Source organism: Amia ocellicauda, chromosome 8 (genome assembly GCF_036373705.1).
Source record: "Amia ocellicauda isolate fAmiCal2 chromosome 8, fAmiCal2.hap1, whole genome shotgun sequence".
NCBI classification, from domain to species: Eukaryota; Metazoa; Chordata; class Actinopteri; order Amiiformes; family Amiidae; genus Amia; species Amia ocellicauda.
In genome coordinates, this window is record NC_089857.1 from 41,967,550 (window position 1) to 41,988,831 (window position 21,282).

At 42.5% G+C, this 21,282-nt stretch overlaps 1 protein-coding gene across 1 annotated transcript in view; it reads right to left on the bottom strand.

Annotated features, from left to right (window-relative positions):
- Positions 1-21,282, bottom strand: part of tln1 (talin 1) — an 81,138-nt gene that overhangs the window by 48,318 nt on the left and 11,538 nt on the right. The window contains exon 2 of the mRNA XM_066711464.1: positions 6,083-6,158. The gene's annotated coding sequence lies outside the window, so the exon portion shown is untranslated. The remainder of the gene's footprint in view (positions 1-6,082; positions 6,159-21,282) is intronic.

The following is a 21,282-nucleotide window of genomic DNA, read 5'->3' on the forward strand; positions in this document are numbered from 1 at the left end:
AAGGACCAATTACATGAACCCTGGCACCAGCGCACAGTGGGGGAAGCTGTCAGAGCTCCAGAGGCCAACACGGCCGGCTATATTTAACCCATCGAGGCGAGCGTGACATCTTTTCACCGAGGATTTATGACATCCCCACTTAGCTACTGTGCTGGATTAATTCCCAGGGGCCCCCCAGCAAGGAGGGTTTAGATTTCAATCAACACAGCTCGTCCTGGAGAGGCCTGGAAACAAACAAGTAAATAAAACAAGAAACTATTTTAATACTGAAAAGTAGGAGGGGGGGAAAACAAATTACCTTTGTTTCCCACTTCACTTTCCCAGTCTCATTCCACTGCTCAAACATACCACCTGCTTACGGTGCGGTTCATAAAGTCATATTCTTGTTATGCAGAGGTTCTTGTGCATTTGATTTCTCAACGTGTCATTTATTAGTTAGCCAAAGGAAGTCGGGCCAAAGGAGTTAAAAGTTGTTCCAGCACGCTCCCTCGCCTCACAGATATGATCCAAGAAGCAGAGTAATGCATCAATCTGACACTCCTTGACATCACATAAACTACAGCTGGGCAGCGAAAGTTACATTTAAAGTTAAATAGCATTGTTTATAGTTTGTAGGCATTTAGATTAACTTTATTCAGCAAGAAATGGTATCATATGTGCAGAAACAACAATAGTAAAGTGATTTGGAAAATCATGTGAAACACACCTTATCCATTTGCGAGTGTAAATACTCCATATATACAGTATATGGTTTACTCCTTACCCTCTAAATATTGGCATTGCTACTTAGGCTGCTACTTTAAGTCCCTAATAAGGTTTGTCCACATTATGTAGTCTTGAAATCCATAACTTTAGTTACAAATACTGATTTCCAGGACAATAGCTGGGGCATTTAAGGTGGGAGGAAAAAAAAAACATGAAAATAAATCAAGGGCAGGGAACACAAAGTCATGGAAGTAGCAAGGCCTATTCCTGACAGCAGTCATTATCAATAAAAATAAATATTTCAATGTAATGCCGTACATTACCTTGTAAATGAAATCTTACGGTCTCTTCCTAAATGGGTTTTGACGGAGCAGAAAGTACGAGAGGAAGCAGGGGGTAGACGCAAAGCAAGCAGGCATCGCTGGACACCTTGAACTCTGCTTTCTGGAGTTACGGCTTCTACTCTACGAAATATAAGCCTTCACTGATTCGTCCATTATTATCCTACAACAGTTGCCATATCAACACGCCTCATGTGGAAAATATTGTGCATTTGCTACAATAAAACAGGACCTTGACAGGCAATAACAATAGCACGCTTTCAAACAGAGCTATGGACAGACGGGGACGAAATCATCTCATTGGAACTCCTAGATATCCACACAAACCACAGTTTTTTGGTGAAAAGCCGAGGCGTACATGCACTGAACCCCCAGAAGATATCTCTTCCAATGACCTGTGGTGGGAGCGCTGCGCGAGGCCCAGTAAGAGGGGCTGCATGTACAGCCTCAGCTCCAAAGATGTACGCACTATAAATGAGCTTTCTACGTTGCATTTATTTAATTTCTCTCCCTTAAAAGATACCACTTGTTATTTATTACCTAATCTCGATGATGTTTCAGTTACTGAGCTATGCCGTGACATGTAGATCATGTAGACCATCATGTGAGTGTTCACTCAACTCAAAGACACGATGCATACTTTGCAGTTCAGTTTCTAATCAGTCCGTTTCTGTACAATAACAACTGCTGACACCTAACATGTATGAGTTGATTTCAGCGCCGTAGGCAAAAGAAAACAAAAAACACAGTGTGCTGCCCCAAGTAGGGGTGGGGAGGCCCTGGCCCTGCTGACATCACCTGCAAGGACGGACGGTGAGTCGAGTAGAAACACAACGGTCTTAAATAAAAGACTTCAGGAATGTCCATTAATTGCAGGGAAGGATCTCCTTTCAAAGAGCCGCCAAAGAGTTGAGGAGAAGCTGCAGAGCTCCGGGCTTCATGTAAACCGAACATCACAGGTGTCCTCTACATGTGCGAGGCACGGACGCACGGCTAAATCAGGGGAACGACAGACGTAAACAAAGGCAAGTGTGCTGAATGAACTGCGTTAGAAAGTGCTCCGGAGCCTGACTGACACGAGGGCAGCGTTCCAGGTTAACCTCACAAGAAATGAAAAACGCCGACAGCTACGCAGCTGCTGAAATTATACAACACTCTTTGGCCCCGAGTTGTTATAAACGTGCAATTTATTAACTTTTACCACTGAAAACTGATTTTGTACACTGATGCTAGGTTCCTCTGTGTACACTGGACAGGGAATACCACGTGCAGCTCCACGGCTGTCTGTATCCCACGGGATCTTATATTACAGTTTTCCGGCTCAGGCCCCCCGGATGATGCAATAATTCCATTGAACTAACTCCCTCATGAGTCAGAATATATGATAGAAAGTGGGCCGGGCCTGCAGGTTACTGCAACCAATTCAACACGTTTAAAAGGTTCCTGGTGCATCGCTGTGAACATCCAGGAACCGTCTGCTGTAGCTTAGTCCTCAAACACAACATTTTGAAGTGGTCTTAAATTTGTTACTGAACAACACACTAGTGTACTGAGTTTCTGATAATCCTGCATTTCAGCCTGAGCATTGTTTACTCTTCCACATATTCCTGAAAAGTTCAAAAGACAAATGCTGCTCAAAACACCCTGACACACCTTATATGATCAGGAGTCTTAATTTGTTTGGGACCTTTTTCCTGTCCTTGGAATCGTAAACTTAAGTTTAATTCCTTTTATAACAGACCTCAAACAATGGCTAAATTTGCAGCTTCTGTAGCTTATCTTTAAAGACAAATATCTGCAATATCAGTGTCACTTCCTGTTTCTTCACTGACCTGACATTTGACCCCAGAATGTTCCTTCGGAGCCAGAAAAAAAATAAAAGCTTCAGCTGTATTTCATTGACACTAAGTCTGATGCTTTGGTTTTATTTTTACACTGTGTGCTCTGCATAATAAACACAGTGCAACAAAAGTAGGATATTTACTGTAATAAACTGAATTCGCGTTTAATCCTTTAAAGACAATTACTGTAAGATTGCATCACAAAGGTCGGCAGTCCTGATATAAATAGAATAAACTCTGGAAGCCTGTGGGTTTGGAAAAGGACCCAGCGCTCGGGTCACCGACCTCGTATCAACTCAAAGAATGCGCTGCTCTTCCCATGAAGGTTCCCACTGGAAAAAAACGACACAAAACTCCCATTGAGAGTCAGAAGTTACAACTTCTCTATTATCTGTGGACTTTACGCAGACCTGAGCAGAACTGTGGGGGGTTAACTGGGTGAACAACAAGAGATTTTCAGCACTTTTTGGGACTGCTTCCCAATATTGTAGGCCGTAGTATATGTGATTTTTTTTAATTATTATTCTAAATGCTCCAAAATAAACAGTTTCTCCAAACCATCTTGTGTAGCAGGAGTGGGAATGTGAAATCTGTGAGAGCGGGCTGTTTTAAAGGGCTCAGAATTGGCTTGGTGTCCTGAACATCGAGCGGTCAACATCTGGCGATGTAGAGAGCATTCTCCAGCCAACGGCCGCAGAGAGGTGGATCTTAAAGACACAGGTTCCCTTGCGCACCATATGTAGCTGTTTGTTTTCGGTTATCAAAGCACAGTGGGATCCAAAAAATGACCTGCAATTTCTTTTCAGAAATTGTGGCAGAGCAACACAAAAATTCTAGAGACTAGTTCGCCTCCTTTCATTTTGTCATGGTCATTTCTTTTACACTTATTCTGCAATGAATCTTCAAATTCATTGTGTGCTTTTACTTTTGTGTTTCAGAGCTTACAATATAGCATATAATCATAGGAATAGCTGTAGATGTTCAGGCAAGAAAAAAAAAAAGTAATGAGACAGCGGTTCATTTTGACTCAATCTCTGTGTCCCTGTTCCCCGTTTGTTATTTTCATCAGATGTTCTGCTTTAGTCTTCAGCTCCAAGGGACTCCGAGCCAACCACAGATTTCCACGTTACGCTACAGTATATGCAACACTAAGCAAACACAAGCATTCACAGAACTCTGCTAAAGGTATTATCTGTTTCTGTTTTAGGGGAGACTTGATGTGCTTCAGGAGAAAGGACATGGTTTCTAAATAGCTGGAGCACTGCCCGCTGCTCTGGATCAGAGTGGGTCAACGGGAAGCCAAGGCGGTGGGCATGAATACTAACCACCTGAGGAGATCAGGAGAGACGGACAGCTGGGCTCCCTCCTCTCTCTGGCGCACGCCCCTCCTCACAGCGAAGGTTTTGAAAACTCAATTTATGACACCCGCATGCAGAGCAGATCTGGGCCACGATCGCTGTGCAATGCGGGCCAAAGCAGAACGCACATCAACTCTGAACTGAATGCAACTGGCTGTTCTCCGAAGTGTACAGTTTTGTCGTGATCCATGCCCCTTAAAACCTATTCAGGAAAGCACTGCAGAAATAATTTGTATCTTAAGATCTGTCCTAGCAGTCACCTTTTTACAGAGATTACCAACTATAAATATTGTTTTATTTTGTTTTGTTCTGCTCCTCGATATACTAAAACTAAATAGGGGTAATAAATATCCCGGATTATGTTTTTGGCAAAGGATTAACCGCAATCCGCCAACAGTGCTGCCGGCGGTGTCTCACAGCTCACCCATATCGCTTTAGGGCTGGCAGTTCTGGGAGCAAAGTGAGAAATCTGTGCAGCAAATCAAAATGCAAATCCTAAAATGGAAAGTGTGACCATTCCAGAGCAGAAGGGAACATGACGGTGAGAGCCTCGGTTTGTGGAACGTGTAGGCCTATAGGTGTGCTCAGGTCATCTTTCGTGGCCTTCTTTCTCCTATAGATTACATTAGAAGTAGTGGCTTACGGTGTTGCTTGTATTGTACACAAAGCAAAAAAGGTATATCAAATAAACTGCATGAGAAATAAGTGGCATCAACACATCTAAAACTAAATTACCTTTCAGTGGATGCTCAAAAACACGAAAAGGTTTGAGATAAAAATGGAACTCATTATAATCAATGGAACACGCCGTAATCAGAATACAATTAATTAGAACGCCAAGACCGCCGCGTGGAACGCCTGTGCCTTCCATCACACCATGCTGTGACAACAGCTCTGCCTCCTCCCGAGGGCAACAATAACCTAATTGGCACATTCAGTAGGCTCTAATCAGCAGAAATTACAGTCGCAGCTTAATTGATTCACGCTTCAGACTTTCTGTAGGATTTTTCAATAGGATTAATGCAGAGTTTTCCCGTTGACTTTGCCAGACTTGCCTTGAACTGAAACGAGGCAGCTGCAACAGACCCTGGTCGTCCTTCCACTGTCCCCACAGGAACCGAGAGCCACGGGAACACCTTCACATCCGCTACTGGCTCTTCCTGAATGCAGCACTGAATTTGGTCAACGGTGCGGACCAGCACGGGTAAGTATTTCAGGTCCACTGTAACCTAAGCGTCGACACCTTCCGTTTAGTAAGGTTTTGCTACCAAAAGGTCACAGGTTATTTCAGAGGATGATGTTTCGCTTCCTGCAAGCAATGAAATGCACCCTGTACACGGATTTAGTTTTGTTGCTCCACATCAGTGCTTCCTCTGGTGGATGGGTTTGTTTCCCAGGGAAGCAGGAGTGTTTTTGCTCTTGAAGCTACATGCTGTGGTAAGTTTGTCCAAAGTAGCGTGCATTGAAAAATAATAATACTTAAATCCCTCTTCTGCACCACTGAGTATGAGTATAGAAATGCAACAAGATGAAGTGCATTGATTATACTTGAGGGCTTTCTTTTTCCAACAGCCTACAATGAGAGGCTGTGCAGTAGCAGCACTTTGGTGACTTTCAGTTGAGTGAAACTGAGCACTGCTGCAGAGACGGACTTAAAGATGTGCTTACAACAATAAAACACACACGTACACACTGACGCAGACACACACAAAAACCACCGAAAGTCAAACTGGTGAACATTTACTGCTCTTAAACCGAAGTGCCTTGTGAGAGGGATGACACACGGCTTCACGCATGTGGAGAAAGTGCTGCTTCGTGACTTGCTACCGGATCTTACCTGGTGGAAACTGCTCAGTTCAGGAGAGGTCCTCCCTACTTATCACTTCTCAGCTGCAAGTCTCCTCACCTCACACCTGCAGAAGAACAAAACACACCATGAGCAAAACACGTCGCAACTCAAACACGCAGAAATGAAGCCGAACAAACATTCCCTTGTAAAAAGTCCTCAGCAACAAGACTTAATTACCAGTTCAGTTGAAAGGCCCTGAAGTGCACAAATGTAATGATGCCGAAGAAAAGCAATACATTTCTAAATGGAAAGTAATATTGTGATATCTGTACTTCAGAGCTGTGCTGAACTCAAAATAACTACATATAAAAATGCATCTAACACAGGCTGATACATTCAGGCCCTTGTGTGGTATAGGTTAGTGCAAACTGACAGGAAGTGATATGTGACAAAGGTAACTCAGATCAATTAATAGCCTTTAGATTCTTTATCTGTCACTGATGGTGTTAAATGCATCACAACTGCAACCCAGTGACGCACTGAAGTCACAGTTAAGTTCCCAACAGCTTTCGCTAGATCATGGTAAAGTAGTGCAACAATTATTGCACAACACTCACAAAAGTCATGCCACACTCACATACATCACAAGGGAGGAGGTCAGGCAGCACAAAATTAAACCCAATGAATGCAATGTTAATTACAACACTTCTTATCACTGGTCACTAAAATATTTCTGAGGCAAATAGTACTCTGTTTCAAAACTCAGACTATAACATAAAACATTGCCAGCACGATTCTATTTTAATTCCTAAAATTTCAGATAAAAAAAAAAAAAAAAAAAAACACGGCACAAGCCTAGATGTTACATTCTTGACCTGCTGGCAGGGCCGAGACGTCTACAGGAATACAAGTGGTTTGAGGCTGGAAGAGGAGAAGTGGATGTTGTCTTAAGCAGGCCTGGGTCAGTGCCGAACCATTGCTGTAGTGAAACGCTAATGGCTCCCAGGAACCACGGAAGGCGATGGATTTTAACCAGACGAACTGAATGGGCTCCAACTTGTATCGGTTTCTGATTTTACATCATAATCCAAGATATCGGGTCAAAGATGATCAAAAGATGATCGGGGAGTGAAAAGCTCCTCTGGCAAACACACAACAGGGAAAGCCAGTCATGCCCAGATGTCAACATGTTAAAATACCCCTTCTCTGCACCAAAGCTGTATTTTAAGATTTCCAATTTTTCACTTCGCATAACCTTCTTTCATTCTTCGCACACATACGGACGCAGTCCTGGATTTCAGTAGCTGGGCCAAGTTTGCGGCTCAGGGTAAGATGAGTCGAGGAGCTGAGGCTGTTGGTCTTATCTGCTCACAGAGCGGTCCATCACCCAAGCCAAGAGAGATGGCCAGTCTGCCCGTGTCCTGAGCTGACACGGGTCCCAACCGCACAGGGGGAGGCATCTCGAAAAGCTCCTCCTGACTGGGATCGCTTCTCTCCTCTCTCTCTCTTTCACTCGGCACCGCAGGACGTGCAAAAGCTTATGCGAGTGACGCTGCAGTGCGAGGTTCCTTTCACTGCTGAGTAGAGTTATTCATGTTCATAAGAGACTCCAGATGTGGAGGTGCCACGCCCAGGGAGTGACAGGCTGTTCTGTGTGCTTGAGAGGGCCAGGCGGTCTGCCTTTCTTGACAGCACTCCCCTGATGCGTTGCGCCCAAATTCAGACACAAAGCCGCGTTTCACTCACTAGACTTCAGGTCAGAAACGCATGGGCTGGGCTTTAGCAAACACTTTTTCCTCCGCTCTGAAAAGCATTCACTCGCTGTGCTTCCACGGAAATTGGATAAATTAATTAGTAATCGTTTTGCCTTCAGATGCTTTGATGGGACAGACAAGTATATGGAAAAAATTAGCAATTGTAGCAATAATATACTGTGGAAACAGACCTGTGTATGTTGGGGAACATTTTAAAAGCGATCATCTATATATAGACAAATAACACTTTCAAAGTTTGATTTTCATCACAGCACTTATTTTATAACCACTGTGCAAACTGATAAGTGAAATCTGTGACCAGAAACAGTCAGAACCTGCCCCACACCTCGGGACAGCCAGACGCATTTGTGATTGGACTGAGAAGATTTCATCATCCGACTTACAGATGCAACAATGTATTCATATTTACTGTGAATCAAAGTGGTTTAACAATTCAAATATTTAATACCATCCTCATCTCAGTCCAAACATAGCCTTTCATGTCCTGGTTATTTTTGCTTTGCTGTGCAAGAGTCCCTGTATGTGTGAGTCGGGCTCCCAGCCGCCGTGAGTAGCAGTGTCTGGAATGCGACTAAACACTTTCAGCCATGTCCATTCAGTCTTGTAACGCGGCTCCTCATGATGTCATTTCCTGTTTCCACAGCCACCCAGCTCCATAAAAGGGAATTTTATTCCATCTGGAGCGGCAGACTACTACGCACAACTTTCCCCTGCCTGACAAACGTGCTTCCTGTGGAATTGGAACTCGAAGGGAGATACACGGAGGATGTTTGAAGAAAGGAGGGGAGGGAGAGAGAGAGAGACAGACACACACACACACAGGTTTAGAAAATAACTCCAAGAGTTATTGCCTATTTATATAATTTCTGTATTTTTTCCTCCTGTATCTTGCATAACTACAGAGAGGAAGAGAGATGTGTGCAGACTATCACACATGCATACAAGATCTAATTCAACAATGATAAGTAACGCAAATACTTCAGCATGCTAAGTAACTTGAGAGCCCACACTTCTCACCACTTTCTCTGCTGCTCTATGAATATTCATATCCCCATTATGAAAGAGGACAGAAACAATCATATGTCCCTTATGACTGAACAACTGCACTTATGCATTCAAACATTTTTAAATTTGTTTCAATCTCACTTGCCAAATAGCAACATCTCTTACCCATTAACTGGTGTGAAAAAATGTACTCCATTAAATACAACTAAAATAACAAACTCCTCTTCAAAGTATTAGCAGTACGTGTTTCTGCTCACTAACTAAACAGGCCGATAGTTTGTGTAGGTGCAGGGATGACTTCAAGCTTAACAATTGCTAGAAAAATGAATTAAAACATTAAGACACGAGAGGAAGAGGAAGAGGAACCCCCCGCCCCAGATTGAGCAAAAGGCCGACCCACCCGGACAGAAGGAGGAAGTCCCAGAGCTGGGCTAATTACAGCTGCGCTTCCTCTGCCATGTATTGCGGCGTAATGGTCAAGTAGTGTACAAACACACACACACAATCACACAAAAACAGTTCTCACTGAATTGTTTTCAGCACATTTCCTACATTTAAACTGCTTGACCCATAACTGTAGTAAAGTTACTGTACTGTACACATCTACAAAATTAGAAAAAGGAGGAACTTAGGAAGTTATTTATATTTATTCAGTTATATAATATATATATATATATATATCTTTCTAGAGCAGAAGGACCACAACAGAAGACAGGAGAATCAAAGAAGTGACAACACGCCCCTTATCCTTAAATTTCAACAAGATTGTCAGAGGTTTCTCAAGCTGCACAGGACGGGGCCTGACCCTTTCTCAACCTCCTGTCATCAATGACTCAACTGTGCGCACATCTCACACCTTAGCGTCTGTTGCAATGGGAAGAGGGAAGTGTACAATATCAGAAAATACTGCGCAATACAAAGCGTCGTTACTCTGCGACATGTCACATGTCCACACATCTCTGCGTCTATGAGAAGTGCGGGACTCCAGTTCAACACGGTTTCAACAGGCTGTGCCACAGCTTGATGAATAATTGCTGCTGGGAAAACAAATGGGTTTGCCCTTTTGTTCATGACGAATCACACAAACGCTAACCTTGAACCTGTGATCCTGAAAACCACGCTGTGCGCCTTTGTAATATCCTTAAAATCAGACTGTGATGTCAGAGAGTCAATTATTTAACTGTCTGCTAAAGAAGAGACTGGGTTTGTAAACAAGCACTGAAACAGAAAGACACACAGAGATATGTGCTTGGCAGGCGTCACAGACTTAAGATTAGTAATGTTATTTATTTCTCAGGGAGAACTATAGATATGGTGAGGTGTGCAAACGCAACACCAGCGTGAAGAAAAGATTATGCATCGACAGTACGGTCTCAAGATATCAGAACAACAGATAAAAAATCCTCTTTTATTCAGGGAGGGTGTCCAGAAGCACGGCAAAAGAGTCAAATAATTTATCTAGCCCAGATTATGCATAAAAAGTGACACATTTAATGACAGATTTTTTATAATTAAATGTAACTGTCGCATTGCAAAACAATATCCGTTTCTTTACTGTGCAATAATATCAGTTAAAGCTGAACTCTTAAACGGTAGATGAATACTGTACACATCGAGAAAGTATTTTCTACATTTAAATGACATTCATTATAACAGTCATTACAAGTATCAACACAGGGATTTCTCACTTAGCAGATCGTGTGTGTCGAAGAACAGTATCCGTTTTATGGTATTACCCTAAGTCTCTGCAAGATTCAGAATAAGCATAACAACTGATAAGATATTGGTTAGTATTCAGAACTTGACCACATTTCTGTCCCACCCCTAAACAGCTGAATCACTTTCAGTGTGCACTACTATAAATCTACGCTCTTTGCTGGTAGAACATTTATTTCGAGCTTAAGCCTGGTGTTTTATTGACCCAAACTGGCCTCGGATCGTCTTCCAAACGACTGGCACCAAGGGTCACAGAATCATGCATCTTGGAGGAAAAAGACTATTCTAAAATATCCCCCTTAATGGAGTAGGAAATGGGGCGTCTAAAGCAGATATGTAACCGTCACAGAGATATGCGAGGCGAGTTTATTCCTGTCCGGAAGCAAGGAGTACATTCATGCTTTTTGTATTCAACCTTTGGAACTCACATCTGCGGCGTGCAGCTGAGTGCGTAAATAAAACTCAGTCGACAACATTAGAACCTGACCATTTGAACTATGAATCCCAAGCTAGGCCACAAACACCCTGCAGTGTGTTGGTTGCTTCCCACGAGGAATGTACAGCAGTGTGTTGGTATACAGTATAATCAGGACAACTCAAAGAGGAAAAAGTACTTTATTGAATTTCTCAGCAGTGACCCACTTTGACATCAAACAGTTGTTCTTCAGAGTTATGGACAGTCTCAGGTCCCCAACCCAACTTTGCATAGAAAAAATAGTGCACTGTGGTTAGCTAGAGGTAGTTACCTGAGGGGCGAGGGGGCAATTAAATTAATGGGGAATCCAATATACTGGGGGTCTTTGCATTGCACACTGTACCTGTGGGTGCAAATACTGGACTCTGCAAACCTCTGTGAAGGAGAATACAGCAAATCAGACTACAGCAATACTTTACAAAGCCTCTACCTCACTCAGGCAAGTCTCTTTCTGTCCACATATCAGCAGGCCATTTTAATTATAGACTGATTTGTTGTAAAAGGCTGAAAACCACAGGTGCAGTTTGAACTGACTAAGCACTACAGGTAGAGCTGCTGCTGAAGATTTTAATGACACAAAGTTCTCTATTAACTTTAGGGAATGGAAGTGGGGGGGGTCACAATGTCAGCTTACAGAATATCTGCTAAAGTGAAAAGCAAAGGTCTAAACCATCTTCAATAAAATGCCCAGCACAGAAACCACTCTGATGTGCATGAAAATGCATTTGGCCGACCCTGATCTAAATCACCCGGATCTCTGCGAGTTATATTAATACAAACACACAAGAATTACCCGTTCGACAATAATGGCCCACTACTACAGGAGGTCCTTTGATCTCAATCAGCTAACGAGTTGAACATTCAGAAATGAAAGACATGTAAACCCAGGCACGAGAAGAGCATCTCAGTGAACCGTACGTTCAGGTTACGGACTGCCTTCACAAAGCCTCCATTAGGTCTTCCTTCAATGCCCTGACACCAGCGGAAATGTCTCTGCGGAAGTGACGAGGTACAGCATTCCTCACACGAGGGGTTCATTCGCAGGGCAGTTGGTTGCCGTGTCACGTCCCCTCCTGTGTGCGAGGCATCGTTCACGTGGCTGAAAGTCACCTGAAACACGAGCTTGCTCTTCCTCTATTTACACAGATTTCCTCATCCCTCAGGACTGCCACTAAATGTGAATTTCATGTGACAAAGCATACAACAGGACATCCAAATCCACTGGGGAAAGAGTCTGTTCAGACCCATTTATTACTGGGAGTTCATTCTCTTGTATCACATTGCTCTGCTGCAAAAAAACGTACACGTCCAGTCATTATTTTTTAGTATTGGCCTATAATAATTGAGTTCTGCTGTAATTCTGGCATTCATAGCCGTGGCTCTCAATGGAAAATCACACAGCATTACCAACTGAGAGACTAAGCACTGGGCGAAAGATCTCCGTTTCACATTTCAATTGCGGAAGCCAGAGACATCGATGATGGCGTGGCATGGTGCACACCATCGTGCATTCATTTCTTCTTCTTACCACAGTCCACGGTACAGCGTCAGACACACTGCAGGGATAGGGAACCTACACATCAACAGAGAAAATACACAGAGCTCCAAAACGACAACACTACACAGGAATGCAGTATTACTAACAGACTTCTACTGTGGAACTTTGAAATTTAGGATCCTACCCCTGCCCCACAAAAAGGAACGGCCAACAAAACAGATGGTTCCTTTCCTGTAACCTTTACAGCATAAGAAACACGAAAATGTGTGGCATGTCTTACTAAATCACAGAAAGAGCTGCACAGCTGCCTTCACTCCCGACTGCAGTTCCACGCTGGACAAACCAGACACCTGCAGCTCACACAGAAACCGCACTTAAGTCGGAAAGCTCTTTCAATTCTTGTGGCATATTTTGTTCTCCCAGCTGCAGGGCCACTCTCACATCGGGCTAAACCCAGCTCAGAGTGTGCTCAGGGAAATCGCAACACTGTAGTTAAGAAAGAAGCAAATTGAATGTTTTAAGATGCCTTATAACCCCCTCAGTTTTCTGTTATGCTTACAGCATTATCAAGTGCAGAGGAAAACAAAGGAAGTTGTAAACTAGAGCTTCATACACTATTATTTTTTCAGCCAATGTCCTACATTTGATTACATTTCTTCTCATGTTTGGATGCATCTTATTCTGTCTTGTGGTGCATAGATTACACCTGACTTGCAAACAATAGATATGAAGCAGCCAAGAACTGGGGAAAATTAAGAATAAAATCAAGTGAAACTGCGGAAAAACACATGGTCAAGAAAGGAGTTCCTGGACAGAATATCATCCCAGTGTTGTGAAGCAGCAACTCTGCTAGATATGATTTAATACTCCTCCAGTACGTTAACCATATTAAAAAGCTAAACAAGTTGAACCATGTTTTGACATTCAATCGTGAAGGAACAATTGTAGCCTAAGGCACAAGGATTCTAATTTTGATCTTTCGACTTCTTTATTTATTTATTATTTATGAATATGTAAGGAGTCTTTGATGTTGCAAGTCATCAGATTATGTCCCACATAAATCTGTAAAACACTGCAAAGCATCAGTGACCACATGCACATCAAGGACGAGATGTAAAACACTTAGAAGACCAGATTTTTGCCTCTACACAAACCAACGTCCTGTGTGACAGGATGTGCCTTCATTCTTAGCGAGATAGGCTCCTGCAAATGTGTTTCATTGTACTGTACATCTTGCATACGCATAATTCGTTGGAGCACTTCAATTCTGCTTCAAGGTGCACCAACATGAAACATTCGATACATTTCATGGATGCTCTCCATGGTAAGCGTGTAGCCTTGCAAACAAACATATATTTGGCATTTAAAATTCCACCAAACGTATATAATTCATACTCAACCAAAGAGGCATTTGCCCGTGAGTTTTAAGACGCTTCTTGAGCACAGTCTGCTTGCCGATTTTTCCATTCTTGAGGCTATGACTAAGTACTGAGCAGACGTGTCCAGACTGAAACTCTCGTTGCACATTAAGTAGGAAATTGCTGGAGTATTCACCGCAAAGTCCTGGCGAGGGACGCTGCCTCTATTCTTGCATGTAATTATAGTATATGTCTTCACATCAGAGTTCTCCGAGAGCCAGTCCCTCAAAAGTAAACACTGAAACTTTCTGAAGCATTTCTGAATCATACATGGATGCCCTTTGCTTAGTTTGAACTGAAATGTCAACTGAAGTGTGATTATACATTCTGCAGTTCATCACAAAATAGGGTAAAATAGGATCTCAGGTATCTCGTACAGGCTAGTGCCAAACTAAGTGAGCAATGAACCCGAGCAGGAAACGTCTGTGCGAGAGTACAGCACAATGATCAGGGTTCTGCAGAGTTTACATTAAACTGGATCAAAAATCAAAGTGACTATTTATCCGTTTGAACAACGTGTCTGAAGCTCGCATCACTGAGATGAAACCAAATTGAAAATACAATCTGCAGAATCTCAGAGGGCATGAAAGCAAGTTTTTCCACCCCGTGTTTCTGCTTTCATGATGTGAGAGAAGTGATGTACCTTGCATGCCAGTTCTCAACAGGCTTTTAACAGCAGAGGCTTAATTCAGCTCATAAGCACTGTCAATATGCCATAAATAAGTCCCATACAATGCAGTGTAAAGGACTAATGAGAATTAGTCATGCTGTAGATGAGACTTTCAGAGCCGGTGTGGTCACTAGCAGGCCTTTTTTGTTGGGTCAACCAGCATTAACCACTGCCCAAAATATAAAGGATTCATGTAAAAAAAACAAAAAAACAGTGAGGGTAGGCTACAAACTGAAAAAAAAACATTGCTCGTTACATTGTTCTCCGTGAACTTCTACCTCATGAGATTTTAATTCTTGATAATTTCGCTCTCCATTTAGGAGAATTAATAATCAATTTTATTTCCTTCAAATCCCTTATGGTATGCTAGAATCCTGCAGCACAATACCATGATGTAATGTCCCCCTTCCTTTCTCCAGGAAGTGTCCGTGTATTGGGACTGTACGGATCTACGCCGTGCCTCCACTGGGAAAAGCAAGGAGTTCGTCCATAAGAGCTCACACAGATTGTCTCGAAGCTCACAGGATTACGTCATTTGAGTTTTCATTCTTAATTGGTGAAAACATGACTGAGGGGGCTTGTTAATCTGAATGTGTCAGCCAAGAATGAAATAATTTTGTTTGTCAATTCAGTTACTGCGATGGGGAAACCCATAAAAGCAGTCGGTTATAAGCTTGTGTGAGAGGACAGGGATATTTTGTAGCTTTTATTCTGAGGGGAAGTAAAAAAATGAATATAGACAAAGCTCTTTGTAGCAATACATGCTGCAGTTCACACACACACACACACACATTTCAACACCGCACCTTTTTTTAACTGATGAAGAAGCATCTGCTTATCCTTTCAACCTCTCTTTAGCGGTCTGCGAATATCTGCGTGCGATTTTTAGGGATTCAGATCACAAAACGAATGGGAAATGATTACGGTTTATCTGTGCTTACACTGTTACAGAACTGCGTTTTACCAAATGCCATTTTTTTATTACACAGGATGCACATGAATGCTAGTGGAATATTTACCCTTTTCTATCCTGAAAGCATCACAGTGAAGTACTCTCTCACATATGGGACTCTTCTAATTCTTCTGAAAATGTGGAACTGATTGTTACCTCTAATAGCTCAAAATAAGGGAAGCACCCAGCTGGCAGACGCGTTTGCTTTGTCAAACCCACAAAGAAAAGCAGTTTTCACACTAGGACCCCGAAGAGCTAACAGTATCTGTCAATGGCGTGATGCCGCAGACTGGCTATCAGGTACATTCACGTCTGCGTTGAAATACAATAGGGCAATTTACACAGACTTTCAGCTCAATTATGGGTTGACACTGGCAAAGTCAAGACCTCTTATCAGAGGCTAGATAGCATTACTATTATAATAAAGTCTTTTGTACTTCCGTGGCTCAGGCAAAGCTCTGTAAACAAGGTCAGGGTCGGGAAGAACAGTCTAATTTCTGTTTGTTAAATTCACAATGATAGGCATTTAATTACCCCCATTTTCAATTCAGAAAATAATACAGGTAATTGTCAGGTTTAAAAATAGCATAATTACAGTTTGAAGAGAGTCCTCTAATTAAAAGGAATTATTAATAAATGTATGTTTCCTCTGATGCCTGTGATTTAACGGAGAGACGGATATGGATTAGCATGTTTAATTACAGCTGTGAAGACCAGTAGGGACAGCAGAAACAAACACTGCCAATGAGCAAAGTCTATACACATTTTATTCTACTGATCAAACAACTTTCTTTTCTTGTTGTAGTTATTTAGGGGCTAGTAATGCACATCTTTGGGCAGTTTGCGAGTGTAAAGGTACCATAGCTTTGGTTCAGAAGTTACCCAAGTAAAAGTAAGTACCCTAAAAATAACTAAAGAAACAAACACTTCAACTGTATCGTGGAAATAGATTTTGCTAGACAACACAAACTCAATATCCAGCCGTGTAGAGTGTTCTTTGAAAATACAAGGATGTTGCTTTAAAAATCCCATCAAATCAAATCACAGTTTGGAAGCGGTCTCATTGATTTGATTTGATTTGATAAGGTCTCGGTCCTTTGAACCCAGACTTGAAAAAGCTGTTGCTTCTGAAGGACATCGCACCAAATCCAGCAAAAGACGGCAGAACAAGGGCTTTACCACATAAAAGTGGCTTTTGAAAATGTGAAAAAAAAAAAAAAAAAAAAAACAGCCGATTGTGAGGCGGTTGGTTGAAAACGAGGTCACAAGTTCACCCTCCAGAACTTCCACAAAGGCCCAAGCCGAACACGTCCCATTCCTCCTGCGATCGAGGCATCTCGGTCACTCGACACCGCGGCAGGCATCCACTGGCACAAACAGGGGAGGATGCAGGGCTGCGGATGGCACGTCCTCGGGAAATGTAGTCATTGACCAAAGCTTTGGAAAACTCTCCTCAAAAAATTATTCAAACTAAATAATAATGTAGCAATGGCAAACTTATCAGACAGTTCTCCAGTCTCATAGGGATGCAGCTGCCACACAGTGAAATCGGTCTTCTCGGCCAAATCCTTGTACCGAGGATAAAAACAAACCTCCCATACTCAGTTAGAATACATTTTATTTCTTAGTGCTGTAAAATGGTACTTAAAGAGCTGAACAGAAAATATGGACATGTCACTGGACTCTATACATCTCTACAAAAATAGTGCAAGACCACTAAAGGGGACACTTCTTTGCATGAGTCTGGAGTTCAGCAGCGAGAGTGAGTCGTCGGTGGACGACTCGTTTGTTGTCTCCTAAACACACATCTTATGCGTGCATCCTAATCTGTACATGGTCTGCAGGCGGTTTCTCCGAGCTGCGGGTTTTCCCTCAGTGCCCGATCGTGCCTTTATCGGCACTAGCAGCCCACGGATCGAGAGCTACAGGAGGCTCTCTAAAGGGCAGAGGAGGACGCTGAAGGCCCCTCATTCACACAGAATTTGCTGAATCACTTCCCAGGCCGGCGCTCCTGAAGGACAGCGGTCAGTGGGAAGGCATCACTCCCCCACGAGCGCTATATCGCCACCAGCCTCCTGCGTGTCCAACGAGCCGAGACGCATCCCTATCACAACCGCCGCTACAAAGAGCCGAGTTCGGCGGCTTTGAGATAAGTAATTTTAATGTGCAATTGTGTAAGTTATCTGTGAACGACAGAAAACAGACCCATCAGCATCCCGGTCAGGAACAATACTCTTACACAGGCATCCAATACTCCCAGCCCCGGGGGGGGGGGGGAGTTATCTGTCTCCTCTATTCACAAATGTACTGACTGACAATCTATTAAAACAAATACAAATGATATGCAGAAACAGTGTCCCTACTCTAAGTGTTTAAAATGAAGATGTGTGTCTGTTGAAGGAGGGGAAGTACTGCTAAACACATGCAAAACATCAGAAATGTGTGGAAAATGACATATTGCAATGTAAGAAACATTCAGATTAATTTCATGGCATCAGTTGTTAATCTTTTCCAAACAACAATTACTAAATACGTTGAATTATAAGGCTGCTTGACTGGCAAAGGCAATGAAACAGTGATTTTTCGATGCCAAATACTGTTAGAGGGGGCAATCACAGTAGCTGAATACCTGGCTAGACTAAAACCAGATAAACACAGACGAGACATCTCTCGCAGCACAGCCCGTCTCAGATGAAGAATGCATGGGCTCTCTCACAAAAGGTTTGAAAAGCCAGTCCATTACATATATACACAATTTATTTTTTTGCAAAACCCCCGCAAACACTCAGCATGTTGTTCAAAAACAACCAAAATATTTTGATGCAATGGATTATATTTAGGTTCACTTTTGGGTTTCCTTAAACCACATGAACACAGTTTTATTATAAGGCTTAATTTGTATACATAATGTTTTCCACCAGCCAAAAAGCTTCTGGTTTGTTTCTTAACCACTGGAATAACAGGAGAACACGGCACCTAAGGTTTTCACTCTCAGTTCAATTTAAATTAACCGTCTGCTACTAACAGAGATATAACAAGACACTGAGTTCAGCCTTCGTTACATTTGGTGGACACTGACAGTAGACTGGGAGTTTCTCCAAACCGATGCAAACGTCAACAGCTACTTTGCGCTTTTTCTTGCGAGGGTCTCTGCAGAGGTCTGGTGGATGCGCCTTTATTTTCTGATGAGTATAATCTTGCAAGTAAATACCACAGTTTTAATCTTGTTTTAAGTGTGTTGGACATCTCGAGTTTAACTATGACCCGTGTTCACAATAGCAAAGACATTTTAAAACCATCATGTACCATTTCAATTTGGTGGCGTACCACAAACGGCCTTGCTTTACTAACACTTATGTCAATAAATGAAAGTAAGACATTTCTCACAGTTAAATATAGAGTACCTGAATGTGATGATGCATCTGTGGAAGAGACACACTTGTTTCATGTCACTGCGAGCAACTATAAATATTTTCTATAAGATCTGTAAGACTTCATTCTACTTTTGAGTGACCCAAGGATGACGGAGTCTCCGCCTAGTAAGAGTCTTATCTAACACAGCCCCGAGTGATATGAAATCCTGTCGAAAGCGTGTGAACCTTACAAGTGTGGAGAACTGACTGGACAGTGCTCAAACATCAAAGCCTGAAGCGTTGCCTTTCATCTGTATAGAGATTTCTGAATAAGATTTCTGTCCGTGAACAGACAAGGGGCTCTGTTAGTAACAGTCTGGTACAGAAAATAAAGGGTGTTTTTAGCTTTTCTTCAAATGCTCTTAGAGAGGGGGATTGCAGTAATGGACCTCTCCAGGAAACCGAGTTGCACCTTAAGAACGATAGAAGTTATTAGGGATCTCTTTTTGGATGCAGCACCGCAATGTGCAACAGGCTACGGTCACGTGAAACCCGGTGCAACGCTAAAGCTAGAGATGTGGAGTTTCATTTGATTGCACATGGTAACTGCAAGAATAAAAGGTGTGAAAACTTGTCAAAGGCATGCTAATGACAACATTGCAGCTTTTGCTTTAACCAACTTCCTATGAGCTTTCTCCTCAGCTCTTAAACACTTAAACTAAGTAGTATTGTAACCAAGCTGCACTAAAAACATGAACTCCCTTTAGATTAACATTGAATACAAACATAATAGCCTCTGAGTGGCAGCTGGTTCACATAAACACTGCACAATAAGGGGTTCTGAGCATTGCAAAAAGGTATTATAAAAACAGTCAAAGTAAAAGTAAAAGTGAATGCAAACATCACAAATCGCATTACACAGACCGAACTGCGGTATCACAAATCAAGATGATATGAACATGATACTTTTACAAGCACAGTACAGGAAATCCTTGTCCTTTTAACTTGCCTGCTCTACTGTAGTTACAGTTTCTGATGTATTAAAACTTTAGCAGCAAACTTCAGGCTCCGTATAAGGATTTCAAAAACCCTGCCCCCCCCCCCCCCCAAAGGAAACCTGACACCACGTCTCCCAGATCATGACGTCGCCTCTCACTGTAGTGCTCCGACAACAATAACTGTAGATATACTATCGGCCTTGTGACACAGTTCCTATGGAGCATGTGGGAAGTACAGCACGAACACTGCTCTGCATTTACATTAACAACATATGCTCGTATTATGTTCATGGAAAGACACACAAACAGAATCATTTTCAGCATTACAAGTGATAATGTAAACAGTGGAAAACTCATCCAGCAAAGAAAATGATGAAACACCCGTCCTGTTTTCCCAAAGCTATTGTGCTTTATAGACCGATAATGTGATTTTTGTACATCCTGCCTTTTCCTCCTTCGTTTATACTTGAAATCTAGCAATGGAGGTTTGCAGTTTTCTTTTCTAAAGGATCCAGCATGGGGGGGGAGTCGAGAGTCTCCATCTCCAGGCAGAGACTTGACCGATATCACCGCCTTCACAGGGGGTTTTGTGGCCCCATCCTTAAATAAGTGTATTTGTTGCAGGAACACAGTGAGCCGAACCCCACGGAGGGCCTGTGGCCGAATTCCAGCCGCATTCCTCTGGAATTCCACAACGACTCTCCACAGGATCGAAAACCGCCAGAGGGAGGGACCTCGGCCTCAGCCATTGGCTCAGAGAGCGCAACATTAATTTTATTTATTCCCAGGAGAGTTGGGGAATGTTTTCACTGAGCGTGCTTGAAACATTCTAGTGGGAATATATAGGAGCAAACTTATCTGGTGAACAAAAGGGAAATAATTGATTCCCCTGTCAGAGTGAGAGGCTGAAACAGAAACCTATTCTGTTTTGTATCTTTCTTATTTATTTTCAATCATGGTTTAATTTATGACATGGCTTATGTTTGGTACGCTGCTTTAACCGCCCCCATTTGAAACATGTATCTAAAACGTGGGAAGTGTGCATGGCGCCCCCAACTGAAGCCATGTCACTGACAGCCTCCTTAAAACAAGGCCATCATATCGGTTCTACTGGCCCAAACCCAGAAGAGGCTGACAAGAATAATTCCTCCCTGGCGAGTTAGAGAGAGTTTGGTTTATATTAAAGCAGCTATAAATTAGAAACACCGTTCTGCAAAATGCACTCAGTTTAAAGAACTCCAAACCACACTGGTTCATTCTATTTGTTTGTCTAAATCTTCCATCTTGTGTCACAGTCATTCCATGTACATGTCAGTAGGTACAACACACACCTTCGTGGAGTTACTTCTGCACGAGATTAATGCCCCTTCACCTGCAGGAGTTTGGCT